We start from the raw sequence: 14984 nt of genomic DNA, 5'->3' as shown, positions 1-14984 counted from the left end.
ATAGAAAACGGGATGCAATAAATAGAACTAACATTAAAGAATAATCAACGGGAAATCAGAAACTGGATGCAAATGCATTGAACTAATCTCAGAGAATAATTAACGGGAACTCAAAAACTGGATGCAAAATAAATTGAACTAACCTCAAAGAATGTTAACAGGAAATAGGAAACTGGTACAAATGCATGGAACTAACCTAAAAAAATATTAAATGTAAATACATCGAACTAACTTTAAAGAATATTTAATAGGAAATCGGTGGATGCAAATACATTGAAATAACCTCAATTAATAGGAAATTTAATCAAAAAATAATTAACGAAAAATTAGAAATTAGATGCAACTGCAAAGAACTAACCTAAAAGAATAATTAACGGGAAATCGAAAAATGGATAATCTATGATGATCCCACATAATGAATCATGTATATTTTTTTATGCCATGTTTGCAAGGACAACGCTACAAAAGGATTAATAGAAGTTGGTATTACACACCACCTTGGATAATTAACGAAAAATTGGAAATAACTAGATGCAAATACATCGAACTAACCTCAAAGAATAATTAACGCGAAATCAGAAACGGATGCAAATGCATCGAACTACCATCAAAGAATTATTAACGGAAAATCGGAAACTGAATGCAAATGTATCATACTAACCTCAAAGCATAGTTGTATGGTATGTAGTGAGAAAGTCTCGACAAATATAATTTTGCATTTAAAATTGTGTTTATCATATATTTTTTGGTATAATTGGGATTGGGATCGTCTTGCTATTCAAGTGACTTCATTATGATCTTCACCTCATTCGACATTTTCACAAAACTTTAATCAAATTTCTATTATTAAACAACAACAAAAAAGTCAAGAGTTTTATCAGGGTGGGGTCCCCATTCTATTATTAAAAAAATCAATTATATAAAAACGGTCACCGTTTTGTGAAGGGTGCCGATTTATGTAATTTAAGTAAATAATTTAAAAATATAAATAATTCCGTTTTCACAAAATGTGAACTAAACATGTTCTGCTTTCTGCCTATGAATTAAAGTGTAAATATAATCAATTAGAAAGTGTCAACAATTAAATTTTGAGTTCAATGACTTTTCCAATTTGAATTTGTGCATGAAAGAAAGATAGATTCTACTTTTAAATTTTAGGATTTGTCAGTGGTTTGTTCATAAAACAAATTAATTATGTTTGTTGAACTATTTTTTTTATTTTATTAATACTATATTATTATGCCCCAACGCCCTTTCTACGAATCATTACAGTATTCTAAAGTTAAAACTTTTTGATACATAATAATTCAAAAAATATTAAAAAAAATCAAATCAATTTTATGAAAACGGTCCCCGTTCGTTGAACGGGCTCAAAAACTAGTTTAAATTAAAGAGAGACGTCATTTTAAGTAACGTCCGAGTTTAAAATTCAATTTTTTTTTACACTACTCCATTGGAATGACTGGTTGTCAAAATATAATCAATTAAAAAGTGTCAACAGTTAAATTTTGAGTTCAATGACTTTTCCAATTTGAATTTGTGCATAAAAGAAAGATAGATTCTACTTTTAAATTTTAGGATTTGTCAGTGGTTTGTTCATAAAACAAATTAATTATGTTTGTTGAACTATTTTTTTTTTTTATTAATACTATATTATTATGCTTCAACGCCCTTTCCACGAATCATTACAGTATTCTAAAGTTAAAACTTTTTGATACATAATAATTCAAAAAATATTAAAAAAAATCAAATCAATTTTATGAAAACGGTCCCCGATCGTTGAACGGGCTCAAAAACTAGTTTAAATTAAAGAGAGACGTCATTTTAAGTGACGTCCGAGTTTAAAATTCAATTTTTTTTTACACTACTCCATTGGAGACGTACTATAGAATGTGGATATTTATAGACTATACAATAGTATGCAATTAGAGTTGTAAAATCCTAATGGCACCTACGTGGAGGTGTAATTTTACACCCTCCAATTGGAGATGCCCCTAAAAATTGGGTATATTGTGAAGTTTAACAGCTAATAAAGTAAAGTGTCAATTAGTTTTCGGACCTGCGTTTGCTTATTTAGAGTGTGTTTGTTATGATGGAAACACTATAGAAAAGAAAGGAAAATAAGAGTGGTCCACATTTTCCATAGTTTTTAAGGTGTTTGTTTACCTATGGAAAGGAAATGGGCTTTTCCATATGGAAACAAAATTATGGAAATGGAAAAGGTTTTGTGTCCTTGGCTAATCTCTGAAAATTTTGTGGAAATGAAAGGAAATAGATAGTTAAGGACTTACTACTAGCACACCCAACAATACAATTATGGATTTTTTAGTATTACCCCCCTACTAGATGAGTCAATTAGGATTTCAAATCCTAATTGACTCATCTAGTAGGGGGGTAATATTAGTTAACCCTACAATTATTCATTTCCATAGCTTTTACAAACAAACATGATTATTCTTTTCTCCAGGTTTTACTTTTCTTTCCCCAGTTGACCAAACACATACCATTTAAAATTATTTCTTTTCCATTCCATTCTATAGTAGACCATAGGGGTGGGCAATGGGCTGGGTCGGGCTAGCCCGGCCCTAAACATTTAAAGCCTTTAAGTTATTAGGGCCGGGCTGGCCCGGCCCTAAAGTCCCCATAGGGCCGGGTCATAAGTCTAAATTTCAAGCCCTTACCCTACCCTAAGCCCTCTTTAACAGTTTAGGGCCAGGTCGGGCCGGGTCTATATATTTTCTTCTTTTTACTGCATCAGTTTTAAAACTCATTTATATTACAAAAAAATTCAAAGATTTGCAAACTCAAAGTCCCACCACTTTGAAATTTGAATAACAACCAATCTAGTAATAATTCTTGATAAGTCCAACAATTTAAAATGCATATATCCACAATCTAATAAACTGAAGTACATAGAGACTCATATTTATATTTCAAAATTACAGCTTAAAATGCACAAGACACATTTTGGAATGAGCTTTCAATCGACATAAATCCGTTATTTCTTGTACTCAAATCTCACCAAAATTACATTTAACATTGAAGAACACAAAGGCAAATAAGAGTATGGAATGAGTTTTTACTTGGCGCCAACCCTATTTTTCATTAGGCTAGTGCCCGGTGCTCATTATTTTTTTGGCGACTAGGTTAGGCGGGGAGTTGTGAGGTGTAATGGAGTTGTGAGATAGAAACAATTAGGTTTACAAGGTTTTATGATATAAGACAAATTATTAGAAGTACCCATACGGTAAGTGATAAATTACAAAGGACAGTGTTATTTTAATTGAAAATATGTAACAAGGAGTTTGATAGTTTTAGTTGTTATTTTTATAGTGAAATTATAACTAGGGCTTGGTTAGGGCTTAGTTAGGGGTCGGGCCTATGTTTGAGAACCTTAGCCCCGACCACCTTTTTAGAAGGCATTAGGGCCGGGTCGGCCCTGCCCTAAACTCTGTAAGGGCTTTAGTTGTAAGGGCTTTATAGGGCTTAGAGTCGGGTCGGTTAGGGCCGGGTTAGGGTCGTTAGGGCCAAATTCCCACCCCTACTAGACCACCCATTTTATTTCCTTTCCTTTTCATGAATTAAAATTTAACAAACACACCCTTAGTTTAGGGCCTTCCAATTCTTGACTTTCCAATTAGTTGTAGTTTTTGTTTCTTTTATTGCTTCCTCTATTATAATTTCCACATGATAAGTCTATCCAATCCAAATCTTCAAAATTTATCTTTGCCAAAAAAAAACCAAATCTTCTCTTTTTAGGTACTATTGCACAATTACTAGCCAGTTAATTGATAGTAGGAGTAAAATTGAAGTTTTCATATACAGGCGGCTCAAATACTAACCAAATGTCCAGGGACACATTAGACAAGCTAAGATCGGGAATTACCGTCCCACACACAATATAAAAATAATTTTCTCATATCAAATCGTTAAACTTGACTATCAAGATTAGTAACTGAGGAGTTGGACGGTTGGGCCATGGAATCAGTGTGATAATTTAGGAGTAGTTGATCTTTGATTTTCTGATCATAGTAGATAAGTTAGCATGAGGCATACACTCAAGTAGTTTTAAGTTTAACCGCGTGGGGACCCCTTTTTTCTTCATCAGAAACTCACCTATATAACTCTCACTCTTCTCAACTTCATTTCTCTCGTCCGACAACATGGTTCTGAGTAACATAGAAAAACTGTTCATCACAATAATGTTTTACGTAATGTTTAGTTTCCTCATTTCCTTCAAATTTTCTCAATTTGCTTCTTGGTCTAACGGTCATTATTCTTGTTGTTGTTTTCCTCCACTGATGATTTATATACATGCATATATCCTTCACCTTATTAAATTCTGGTCCATAACTATCCTTTTCTCCCTTCTTCTTCTTTGTTTCCTCTTTCATCTATAGTTCTTCCTTAAAAAAGTCAAATAAATAAGCAAAAAACATTAGTGGTTTAAGGTTTTTTTTTTGTTTCGTATAACGTTCTTGACTTGGTCTTTGCGTTTTTCATGGTTTTTGTTCAAGAAAGCATGTGGAAGAAGGAGAAATACTGCAGAATTGCAAATTGTAGTGTAGAAAAGAAAGGTATAACAATATTCTTATTTACTGTACTAATTAAGTTGCGTGGTTAAAATCTGTATTTACTAGTTTTATTTCTTTGTTACGTGTAGCTGTGGTTCATATTTTCTTCAAGTGTAGAATGAATGAAATAAAACAGGGATATATTTCCCATATTTAATTATATATACCTTTGTTTTGGCATATAGAGTCTTGGATCAGAGACTTAGAAGGAGCTGTTGCAGAAAACAAGTTGTGCCTGGAGAGTCGTCTAACTGCTCGTCTGGAAGGAGTGCTAGTTGAATTGAACATAAAACAAGACATTTACAAAGAGTTGAGAGTCACCCAGGAGTTAAAATATCTTGCAGATTTGGTTTGCAGATTAATGGAAAAATCAGTCGAATTAGACGTACGAATACAATTTGGTGTTATCTAACCATGTTATCCAGTTGAATTCCACGTTCGAGATATGCTGCAAATTGCACCAACAAGAGAAGGACTTAAGCGTGAAGCGTGCTCAATGCCAGTTTGACCAACTCCATGATCACTTTCTGCAAGTTAAATCTGATAATATGGGGACTGGTATACAAGTGTTGATCTCGAAGAAAGCAGCAGCAGAATCACTCCTTGCAATAGAAAAGTTATCAGAAACTTCCACCCTGTGTGAAACTAAAGTGGTTTGTGCAAATATTCTTTTGAATGTTTGTACGTACTGCCTATCTGAGTGTGTACGTACTTTTGACATTGCAGCTAGGTTTATTGCTGAAAATATTGAAGCTAAACTCCCAGAATCAGGACATTCAAGAAGAGTTGCAGGTGAAGCTACAAGGTAAATCAGAAAAGGTAAAAACACGTCAAAAAAGAGATTCTGAGATTCAAAATGTAATTGGCCTGGACGATGATTTTTGTCCCTTGGCTTAGTGAAAAATACAAATAACAGGCCGCGAAAGGTTATTAAATTTGATTCTATGTCCATCCACAGTAGCTATCCGGTTGAGAATGTTTTCACCAAAGCTTAGAAACATTTTTGGGTAATTCCACGGTTCCTGTTCCCCATCCAAAGACTTGCTCTTGCTTTCTTGTTAAAGTCCCAACAAATGGAAACAAAGCATTTAAAGGATGGAATATGAAGAATTGGCTGTTTTTATATAACATTGAGTTTGGAATATCCCGTGGGCCGGAGTTAAACCGTTAAATGCTAATGGACACCGCATTAGACCTGCTTCCAAACTAAAAAGATGAACCATAATAATGTGTATTCCTTTGACCATATATTCCTCTAACAGTACGTATTATACTCCTTTGACTGCCATCCGTATTGATTCCTGCAATATCCATGAATGACGACCCATATGATTTACAATACAGACAACGATAACTCCTCAACAAATTTACTCAAAGCAGAGAAAGTACATCAATGAAGCCGAGTCTTTTTTAGAACTACCAAGTTGTAGTGTTTGTAATGAAACAGTGGTACGAAAGGGATACCATTGAAGATGCTCTCTGTGGAGTGTCCATGCTTTCCTTGTTGAGATAATATGCAAGTCAAACTAAAAGAAAAAGGGATTTACATTATTTTTCTCATTTTTTAGCATCAAACAACTACTTTCACTAGGAAGACTTAACTGATCGGTTATAGCATAGCTTACAGAAATGGATTTGTTGATGTAAAATGTTGGGTACACTAGATGAGCCAATTAAGATTCCCCTCTCCCTAGATATGGAAATTAGGGTTCTCCTTTCCCAAAATACACACAAAAAAAACACCGTCAACTCGGATTTCCCTATCTTTTTTTGTGTGTATTTGAAGGAAGACCCTAATTGCCCATCTAAGGAGAAATCTTGGCTCATCTAGTGGGGGTAATACTCGTTAACCTTTTTTTTTTAATTGACACTTCAGTTTTGTAGTAACAGTGTAACACTATATTTAATATTCGTGTGAAGTTGTCAATGATAGTTGCGAGAGACGATCGATAGAGGAAGAACTAGTGAATTTTCTGGAGGAGTTATTCACAGTGGACAGGATATCCATTATGTCCTTTGATAGTAACTCAGTTGGAGACTCAGCTCAAACACTTTTTCAAACATTGGTTTCACATCGAAGTTCACATTTATGAAGAACTGTAATCTTGAATGGCCCCTTCTTAAGGGCATCTCCAATAGAGGGTGTAAACTGTATAGAGTGGAAATTTTACACTCCAAATGTCAAAAAACTCTTTCCAATGGGGTGTTATACCTGTAGGTAATAGAGTATTAGTTGATAGAGAGGGTGGGGAATTCTCCCTCTCGCTATCAACTAATAAAAAGCCCGGACAACACTCGAACAGATGTTTGAGTAAAAACAAATTCAGACGTCACTTGGAGTGTCGTCCCTGTTTATTTCTAAAGCAAGAAATGGGCCTCAGCCCCCTCAATCCAATCCGGTTATGGGTAAACTCCTGAAATTGTAAGTAATTTGCGGTCTAATTTTTATCCCCTAAAATTTTTGGTTTCCTATTCTACCCTTTTTATTAAATCAAGATCCTTCGAAAAAGAACTACCTTTTTCCAATAAAGCAGCAAAGATTCTTCGTTACACTAAAAAAAGAACACCGATTTCTTGTGATAGAAAATGGGTTCATGGATAACCATATTTTATAAGTACAAATTTGAGTGGTATATATACAAGGTGGGAGAGAAGTTGAATATGCTCATTGCGTATTTGTGGAAATGCCCAAGAGGAAAATAATTGCATGAACCACAATCAAGAAGCCAATAAAAATATGAAGAAAATGAACAGATTTGTGGAAATGCCCAAGAGGAAAATAATTGCATGAACTACAATCAAGAAGCCAATAAAAATATGAAACAAGAAAATGAATGAATGCAGTGGTGAGATTAAACCCAAAATCTAGTAGTTAGTACTACTGTACGTACTAGTATCAAGCACCAACGAAACCTATGAGCTATGGCAGTAGCACCAGTGCACCACCATATCAAGCACATTTAGTCATTTAGCATAAACTAATTTAATTATAGAAGTACCTTAGAGTGTACCATTAAATGGAACTTACAAGTCATATGTCCAAAAATTAAGTGTATAAAGCTTTCTGATAACGATTTTAGAGTTTCAGACCTCCTTCTTTATTTCTTTTCTTTTCTTTTCTTTTTTAAGTGGAAATTTTATTCATAATGATAAGCAAGTCCTTTCTGAATAGCAAATCCTATTATTCTAAAAATAAACTCGTTAGAACCAACTGTCATAACGTTACTGTCATAACTTTCTGAAGTCTCTTGAGGAGCTCAACAGACTGTTGTTTTAAGAAACCGAAAGTATCAAACTAAACGGAATGAAACGATGTTGGTTAGCCCTGCAAGTTTCCTCATGCTTCTCCATCTTCTTTGTCGATGCTCTCTTAGCTGCTTCTCCCACCTCAAAGCCGCCATTCCCCAACCCTACTAATGGAGAGACTCCAGTTACCATTCCCCAACTCTACCAAAAGTGTTGTTTGTTGTTTGTTTTTTTTTGTTTTTTTGGTTTTTTGGTTTTTTTTTCCGATAATTTTCAGACCTTAACTAAAACACTCAAATACGTAACCCAAAAAAATGATGGAAAAAGGGTAGAATGGAACGGATTCATATTTTGGTCCGGCCCAATCAAACGGATATTGGGCTGACTAAAATGGATCCATCCGTATATATAGTTCAGCTGAATTGGTGTACCAGCGCTTCCATGGAATTATATTCTGAAGTAAATTGATATCAGACTACAGCTAAGTGCGTTTGATTCATGATTAGTTCATTTCAAGACCTTTTTATTGTGAGAGCAGTAATCATGCTGGAATTGCACTTCCACTACCTCTTTCTTGGATGCACTAAAACATTGTTGAACAAGTTCAGTTCATACAAAATATGATGAACAACCTTGTTGGATTTTAGTTCGTGCTTGATAGGTTTGTGTTTGACGTGACACTAATCTACTTATTATTTTATCAGTAGCTGGACATTGATATTTGTTGTTATTTGTGTATATATAGACCATTTTTAAGTGTATGTTGGTATTTGTTTTCGCAGAACAAAGAAGATATGTTCGGGCCTCGGGAAATTTTGGAAATGTTACCTGTACGTGGAGAATATAAGCTTTAATAAAGGACTAATAATATCTACGTTAGAGTGGCTTTCCTTGTAAAGAGTTTGCAATTATCTTCCTTTTTTGAGAAAGTTGTGGGGGGCTAGAGCCTTGCTCTAGGTCCGCCCCTGTATCACTGTATGAATGGGAAGGTTAGAAAGCAAGTGAAGAAGATTTAATAGTGAGAAGAGATGTGCAACTCATGTGAAACTTTGTTATATATATCCATTCCACACACTGGTACGGTTTGAATGGATATTGAAAAAAAAAAGGTTTATCCAGGTATCATCATTTTCTTGTAGGCTAAGATTTTCTCAAGTAGGATTCAACTACTCACTTTTTCAGTCTTCCATAATCTATATATAACTTTTAGTGCAGTACGTGAAGTGAAGTAGCTGAGAGAAATGAGATCTTCTCCTAACGCGATTTACACTCGTGTTTATAATAAGGCTGAGATACATGTACTACATCGCCTATGTCGAGTGTAATATATGAGACATCGCTTCTATAGAAGTTCCCAAAACAAACCCATGTATTGTACTAAATTTCCTTCATAATGGTGTAGCACAGTTAAAATGTGTGACGACTGTAAAGGAGCGTTTTGGTCTTCTCCTAATTACAACTAGGAAGAACGGGAAGGGTTAGGATTTTGGATGTGACCGAGGTCGCCGCGGAGCTTAACCGCCCGATCTTCTCGCTTTTCCTTTTTCCGGGGAGAGAAAGAATCGTCCGACGTAGTTCCAAAGAGGTGGTATTTATAGAGTTTTGAGAGAGGAGATCCTTCCTCGACACCGCGTGTATTCTTTTGTACAAATGTAGGGTGGAGATCGCGGATGAGTGTTGAATTGGATCTGTTATGATTGGGGGTAGATGCGGTAGTCCCTATTTCCCGGTGTTGAGATTACCACTAAGATCTTGGCAATCATTACACCTGGTGGAGTGTGTTTCTATTCGAAGCGTTCTGTATCTGGCAAAGTGTTCGTACTGAGATATCTTCGATCGCACCACCTACTCGAAATGCCTTTCGCAGTCGGTCTTGGAGGTCGCCTTTGATTCATCTATCTTTGCTGCCTACGTGTGTAATCCGCTAGGGCCGTTGTTCGAGTTTGTCTTGAGGTCGATATCTTCGGTTAAGCTTATGCTCTCGCGAAGTCGATGCCCTATGAGGATATCGCTCCCCCTACCACAGCCCCCTCTCGGTGAGGCGTTGGTGTAAGAAACGCTTTCTTGAAAGAGTCGGACGAAGGCGTGGTGGAGCGCGTGAGCGAAACAAGAAGTGGATGAACCGACTGGTAGAGCGCCACTTTTGAATGTTGTGGCCTCGTGAATTGGCGGGAAAAATGTAGTTTTATCTTACGTGCACGCGATGAAATCGTGAAAGCGCGTTGAAGCGAAACGTGTCGCCGCGTTATCGCGAACCGCTGAAAGAACGATGCTGCCTGGAACACGTGTCGGGCTATAAGCGTAGGGCTGTAATGATTACTCCTTGGTAACTGAACGGGCGGTTTATTCAAAATCAGATTTGGAATACGAAAAAGTTATTTCGTGTTTTCTTCTTCTTCCGCAAAAACGCCAGCTAGGGTTTCCCAGGTGAGTGCTCCTGTTGCTGTTATCTTTCCCATTTCCATTTGCTTTCCTCTCTCCGTCCGCCTGTTATTTTAAGTAAGTAGGTTATTGTAAGGCTATAGGGTTTAGAACTGAATATTTGATAGAAAAGGGTTGTTATAATGTCTGATTCTGATGATACTCGGTCGGAGGAGGTCCGAGAGATATCTTTGAGTTGTGGAGAGTATGAGGATGAAGAATCGATAGAAATATCGGGCGGGGGTTGAGTTAGAAGAAGAAGATAGGATAGGCGGGGTAATGCCCGATCTCGGTCGAGAGATGACGTGGCCCGATCGTCGTCGAGGGGAGAGGTCGGCATCAATGATAATGCCCCTAGAAGTGTGAACCGTCGTCTTTGCTAACTCTTTCCCCGAAATGGTGGCAGCGATGGGGATTAATGTCCCCGACACGGAGATATAATGAGCCACGGATCGAAAGTGAAAATGTTCGTAGTGAGGAGTATAACCCGCCGAATGGTGGAGTTATAATCTGTGAGGGCGGTGAGCCAGATGCACATACCGTTCTCGGCGGTATCGCGACTTCTGGCTTTGTTGGAAGTCTCCCCAATGTCGGTTAAATTAGGTAACACCCGGGCGATTATTTAAGGTGTTCGACCTGGCGTGACGCGAGTGGGAATATGATATAGGGGTATCGGATATAGTGGAGCACTATGTGATACGTCGATCGGGAACATGAACTTTAGCTTGCAAACCATGACAACGCGTTACCGCGTGATCGATGGAGTAAGCAATGAGGCCTGGACTAAGAGACCGTTGTTGCTAGTTGGCAATTACTGTGTGGCGGGTGTATCTGCGAACTAGGATCTGAAACATATCCGGTGGGTAGGAACACTTTTCCGCTGTTATTTTTCTAACGTTTGATAGTCGCTCTAACAGTCTTTGTTTTGCTTTGGCTGCGAGTTTTCTCGTGAAGCGCCGAACCGATCGTGGGGAGATAGAAAGATTCGCTCGGCTGACTTCGTCTTTGAAAAACAAGCGAAGTTGCCCGAGGTTGCTCATTTCTTTGAGGAAAAGGGAGGGCCGCGATCCGGAGAAGAGGAAGGTGCAAAGGAGCGGGCTCTAAGTCGAACGGGCGAGGGGTGATGGAGAAGCGTACAAGTGATCCGATAACACGAGAGGAGAGGCGGTGGTCGCGGGGGTAAGCGCAAAGGCGGCTGTTAGGGGAACCGCAGGAGCGGAGGATCGGGCGAAATCGGCTGAATGGGGTTCGATCGAGGCTCCCCGTAGAGTTGGAGCCGATGGTTTTATTTTGCCGCTGCTGGGCAGGGCGTCGGAGAGGAGGCCACGCCGACGTCTCGAAAGCGGATCGACGACGAAGCCATAAAAGTAGCTCGACATGCTCGTGAAGATGGTGCTAGCACGGGGCGGATCGATGGTGGTGCGGCCGGGGCCACGGTATCTCGCCAGTGGGGCCCGACTGAAAGCGAGTCATGGACTTGGCCACTTTTGAGGGGTCCAGTCAGCGCCCCGACCGACGCCGATCCCATCCGTGAAGAAGGCCAAGGCTCCACGTAAAGGCGGCCCGAAAAGCGGTGGCGCGTCTGGGACGATCCGGAAGGACATTTTGTCTATCCGGGCGAATGGGCGCAATGCGACCTGCGGAAACGGTAAGCGGCTAACGCCGGATCCAATGAAGATAGCGGGTTGTTTGCTAGAACAAATAGCTCTGGATGGCAACCGCAGAGAGCTAGATGAGAAGGGGTTAGCTGACAACTTGAGACGAATGGAAATTGCGCAATGCTTGGTATGTCTATAACTTCATCTGAGGTACTTGCTTGCTTATGCAAATTGTTGTTGTGCTAACCATGTGTATGTTCGTAGCTGGTGAGTGGATTCCAGAAGTTGAAAGAGATCGCCCAGTTCGCAGAATCAGATAGGGAAATGGTGCTGAAGCTGGGTGAGGAGCTGAAAAATGTCCAGGACGCCTCGCAGATGGAGCGCGAGGAACTGGAAGATTTGAAGAGAGCTCATGAAGCGTTGAATCTGGCCAAGATCTTTGAAGATCTGATACCGGAAGAAGAGCCGAGGCAAAAGCTAGAAGGAGTTGAAGATAATGTCGAAAGCAGCTACCGTGGAAATTGGGAGGTCGACGACTCACGCCTTTGCAACCGCAAGAAGGTTGCTTTCGGGACGCTTAATCGGCCTATGACACGCTGGACGCAGACTTCGTTGAACTGGAGGCTGACTACAATGGCTTGAAGGAGGAACACGCCCGCTGTGCGTCCCGTCCCTCGGTGGAGGAGGTTCCAGGGGGTGCCGGTGGGGCGATTGTTTCTTCTGTGAGCGTGCCAGAAGCCGGGGTGGCTCGAGCTGAAGCTGTTGCACCTGATGCAGTGATGAGTTTAGAGTTGGATGGCATAGCGATCATTGTGGACGGGAGAGAGGCTGAGGTCGATGAAGCGTTTGAGCGTGGAGGAGTAGTTAATGTGGCTGGAGATGAGGAGTTGTAAAATTTGTTCTTTGCCTTTTTATCAGCTTATATGCTGTGATACAATAGAACTGGTTTCCTGGGGTAACCTGGGCAGTTCGCCTTTTTTATGTTTGTGTACTGTAATCCTGAACAAGTGGGTGTCTCCTGCTGATTTGGGGTAGCCGAATGTGACGAACTCGTGTGGGGCCGGGTTGGATTTCCCCGAAAGTAATCTCAAAGAACTTCGGCTCAACATTGAGTCATGATGATAACGCTATTACGCCAGATCTTCCTTTGGTTACATGCGATGATAGATAGTTGTGTTGTGTGTGTATGTCTGAGTCGGTTGCTCACTCATAGTTATGTAGGATGACACGGCTTAGAATGGAACGTGGTAGGCCCATTGTGGTGGCGACCTCCTTACTTACGATTGGTAAGATGAAGGGAGCGTCGTGTTGTTGGAGTGCTTTAGATTGCGAAGTGTGACGCGCGACGTGAGCATCAGATCGCTGGAGTCTGGCTCGAGATGCAGGTCGAATTGCTCTGTATTCTGTGCCGCCAACTGCAGTGTTCCCTTTGCGTCACCGAGACACGCGTGTAGGGAGACGAGCGGCTCATGGGACATAATGATGGCGGGCAGATGGCGTTTGGCGTCTCAAGGTGATAATGAGGCACTTAGGAAAAGACGTTTCCTAAGGAATATAAACCGCTTCTCACATATCATCAAGAGGTTCTGTCATTGTTTTGCCTAAGCTTTCCTTCCTCATCTTTGCTCTGCTCCTGCCCTGTGCTTTTCTGTCGCCGCTTGTTCATCAGGTATGTGGCTTCTTCTCTATGCGTGTTATTCAGTTTGAGAAATACCTAGAGTAAGTGTTAACTTTGCTGTCGTAACTTTGCTGCTAGGCTAGTATGGCTAGATGTCGTGCGTTTGTGAGAGAAACGTCGCCTCTAACAATGGAGGAAATGGAGTTTGAGCCTCATGTTCATGGCGATCGGGGGAAGAGAAAGGTTGCTGATGGAGAAACGAAGGGTCACAAGCGACCGAGGAGGGATAGTCGCCACTGGCGGCATTGTATTCCAGTCGCCACGAGTGGGCGAATGATATTTCGCCGACCGAAGCCCTTAACGAAGGCGAGGCGAAATCGCCCGATTCATGTGAGAGTTCGGCCCCACCATGTAAGGATGTGGGGAGCGAATTCTACTACCTGGGAAAGACGGGGAAGAAGCGGATGGTGAAACGCTCGGACTGTAGCTTTCACTCGGCCCCCATAGCGACCAGCGTTCTGAAGGGGATTGTGCTAGATGGAGATAAAGCGAAGTTGAGGGGCGAGGACATGGGGACACTACGGGGGGCGATGGATATGGCCGCTTGTTTGGTGAGTTCTTGATAGCTTAAAATTTGTTGTACCCGACTTCCGGGAGTCCGGTGTTCTAACTATGTTCATCGCGGTTTCGCAGGGGTATGATAAAATTTGAAAGATGCCGCGGCGCTTCGAGACTAGTGGTAACCCGCGACGTGGAGTGGGGTTGATCTGAGCCGCGTGGGGTGGACAAGAAGAAATCGATGATATGTCCACCAAGTACCGAGCGTAATCGCTGAGAACGCCGTGACCGTGTCGGATGTGGTATTTTGGAAAGGGAACCGGAACGGTTGTGGACGGCTTATCGCGAAGAAATGTCGGAAGGTGGCGCTGAAAGGCGAAGAAGGCGCGATATCTTTTGAAGCTGATCGCCTATGCCGCCGCCTGGACGAAAAGTATGACATCTTGAGGTCACTTCGACATACCGCCGACTAAGCGCGACCCCGGAAGACAAGCATGTCATTACGAAAATTGATAAGGTGATCATCATCATCTCTCGTCCGGTCGTAAGTTGTGAATATAGTCTACATTCCTCTCTCTTATACGGGAGCAAACAATAGAGCTGTGTTTTCAGGCTTGCCTGAGCAGTTCGCCTTTTTGTTCGGAGGACTGGTTTCCACGAAAGTGGCAGTTCAAGATTTGGTGAATTTTTGTAATGAGCATCGATCTGGATTTCCTGGGTAATCCCAGCCAGTCGGTGGGCGTGGTTAATGATGATGATTGTCATGTAACGTTGTTTTGGATGTGTATGCATGCTACTGTGTATTTGTGTGTAACTAGCATCTTGATCTTATAAATATGCGTCCTGTTAAGTAGTCAACCCTAGAAATATAGGTCGTTGATGTGACAGGAACTGGATGGGTTACGGTGCCTGTTGTTAGCCGAGGCGTTTATGATGAGGCGTTCTTGGTGTGGTCGATCCTAAAAATGT

The 14984-nt window shown here is 40.5% G+C and overlaps 1 pseudogene; it reads right to left on the bottom strand.

Annotated features, from left to right (window-relative positions):
* The window catches only part of LOC147500061 (CBL-interacting serine/threonine-protein kinase 23-like), a 37061-nt pseudogene extending 32667 nt beyond the window's left edge, over positions 1-4394 (bottom strand).
* Positions 4395-14984: the final 10590 nt, after the last annotated feature.

This window comes from Coptis chinensis, chromosome 5 (assembly GCF_015680905.1).
Source record: "Coptis chinensis isolate HL-2020 chromosome 5, ASM1568090v1, whole genome shotgun sequence".
NCBI lineage: Eukaryota > Viridiplantae > Streptophyta > Magnoliopsida > Ranunculales > Ranunculaceae > Coptis > Coptis chinensis.
This window is presented reverse-complemented; position numbering and strand designations above follow the sequence as displayed.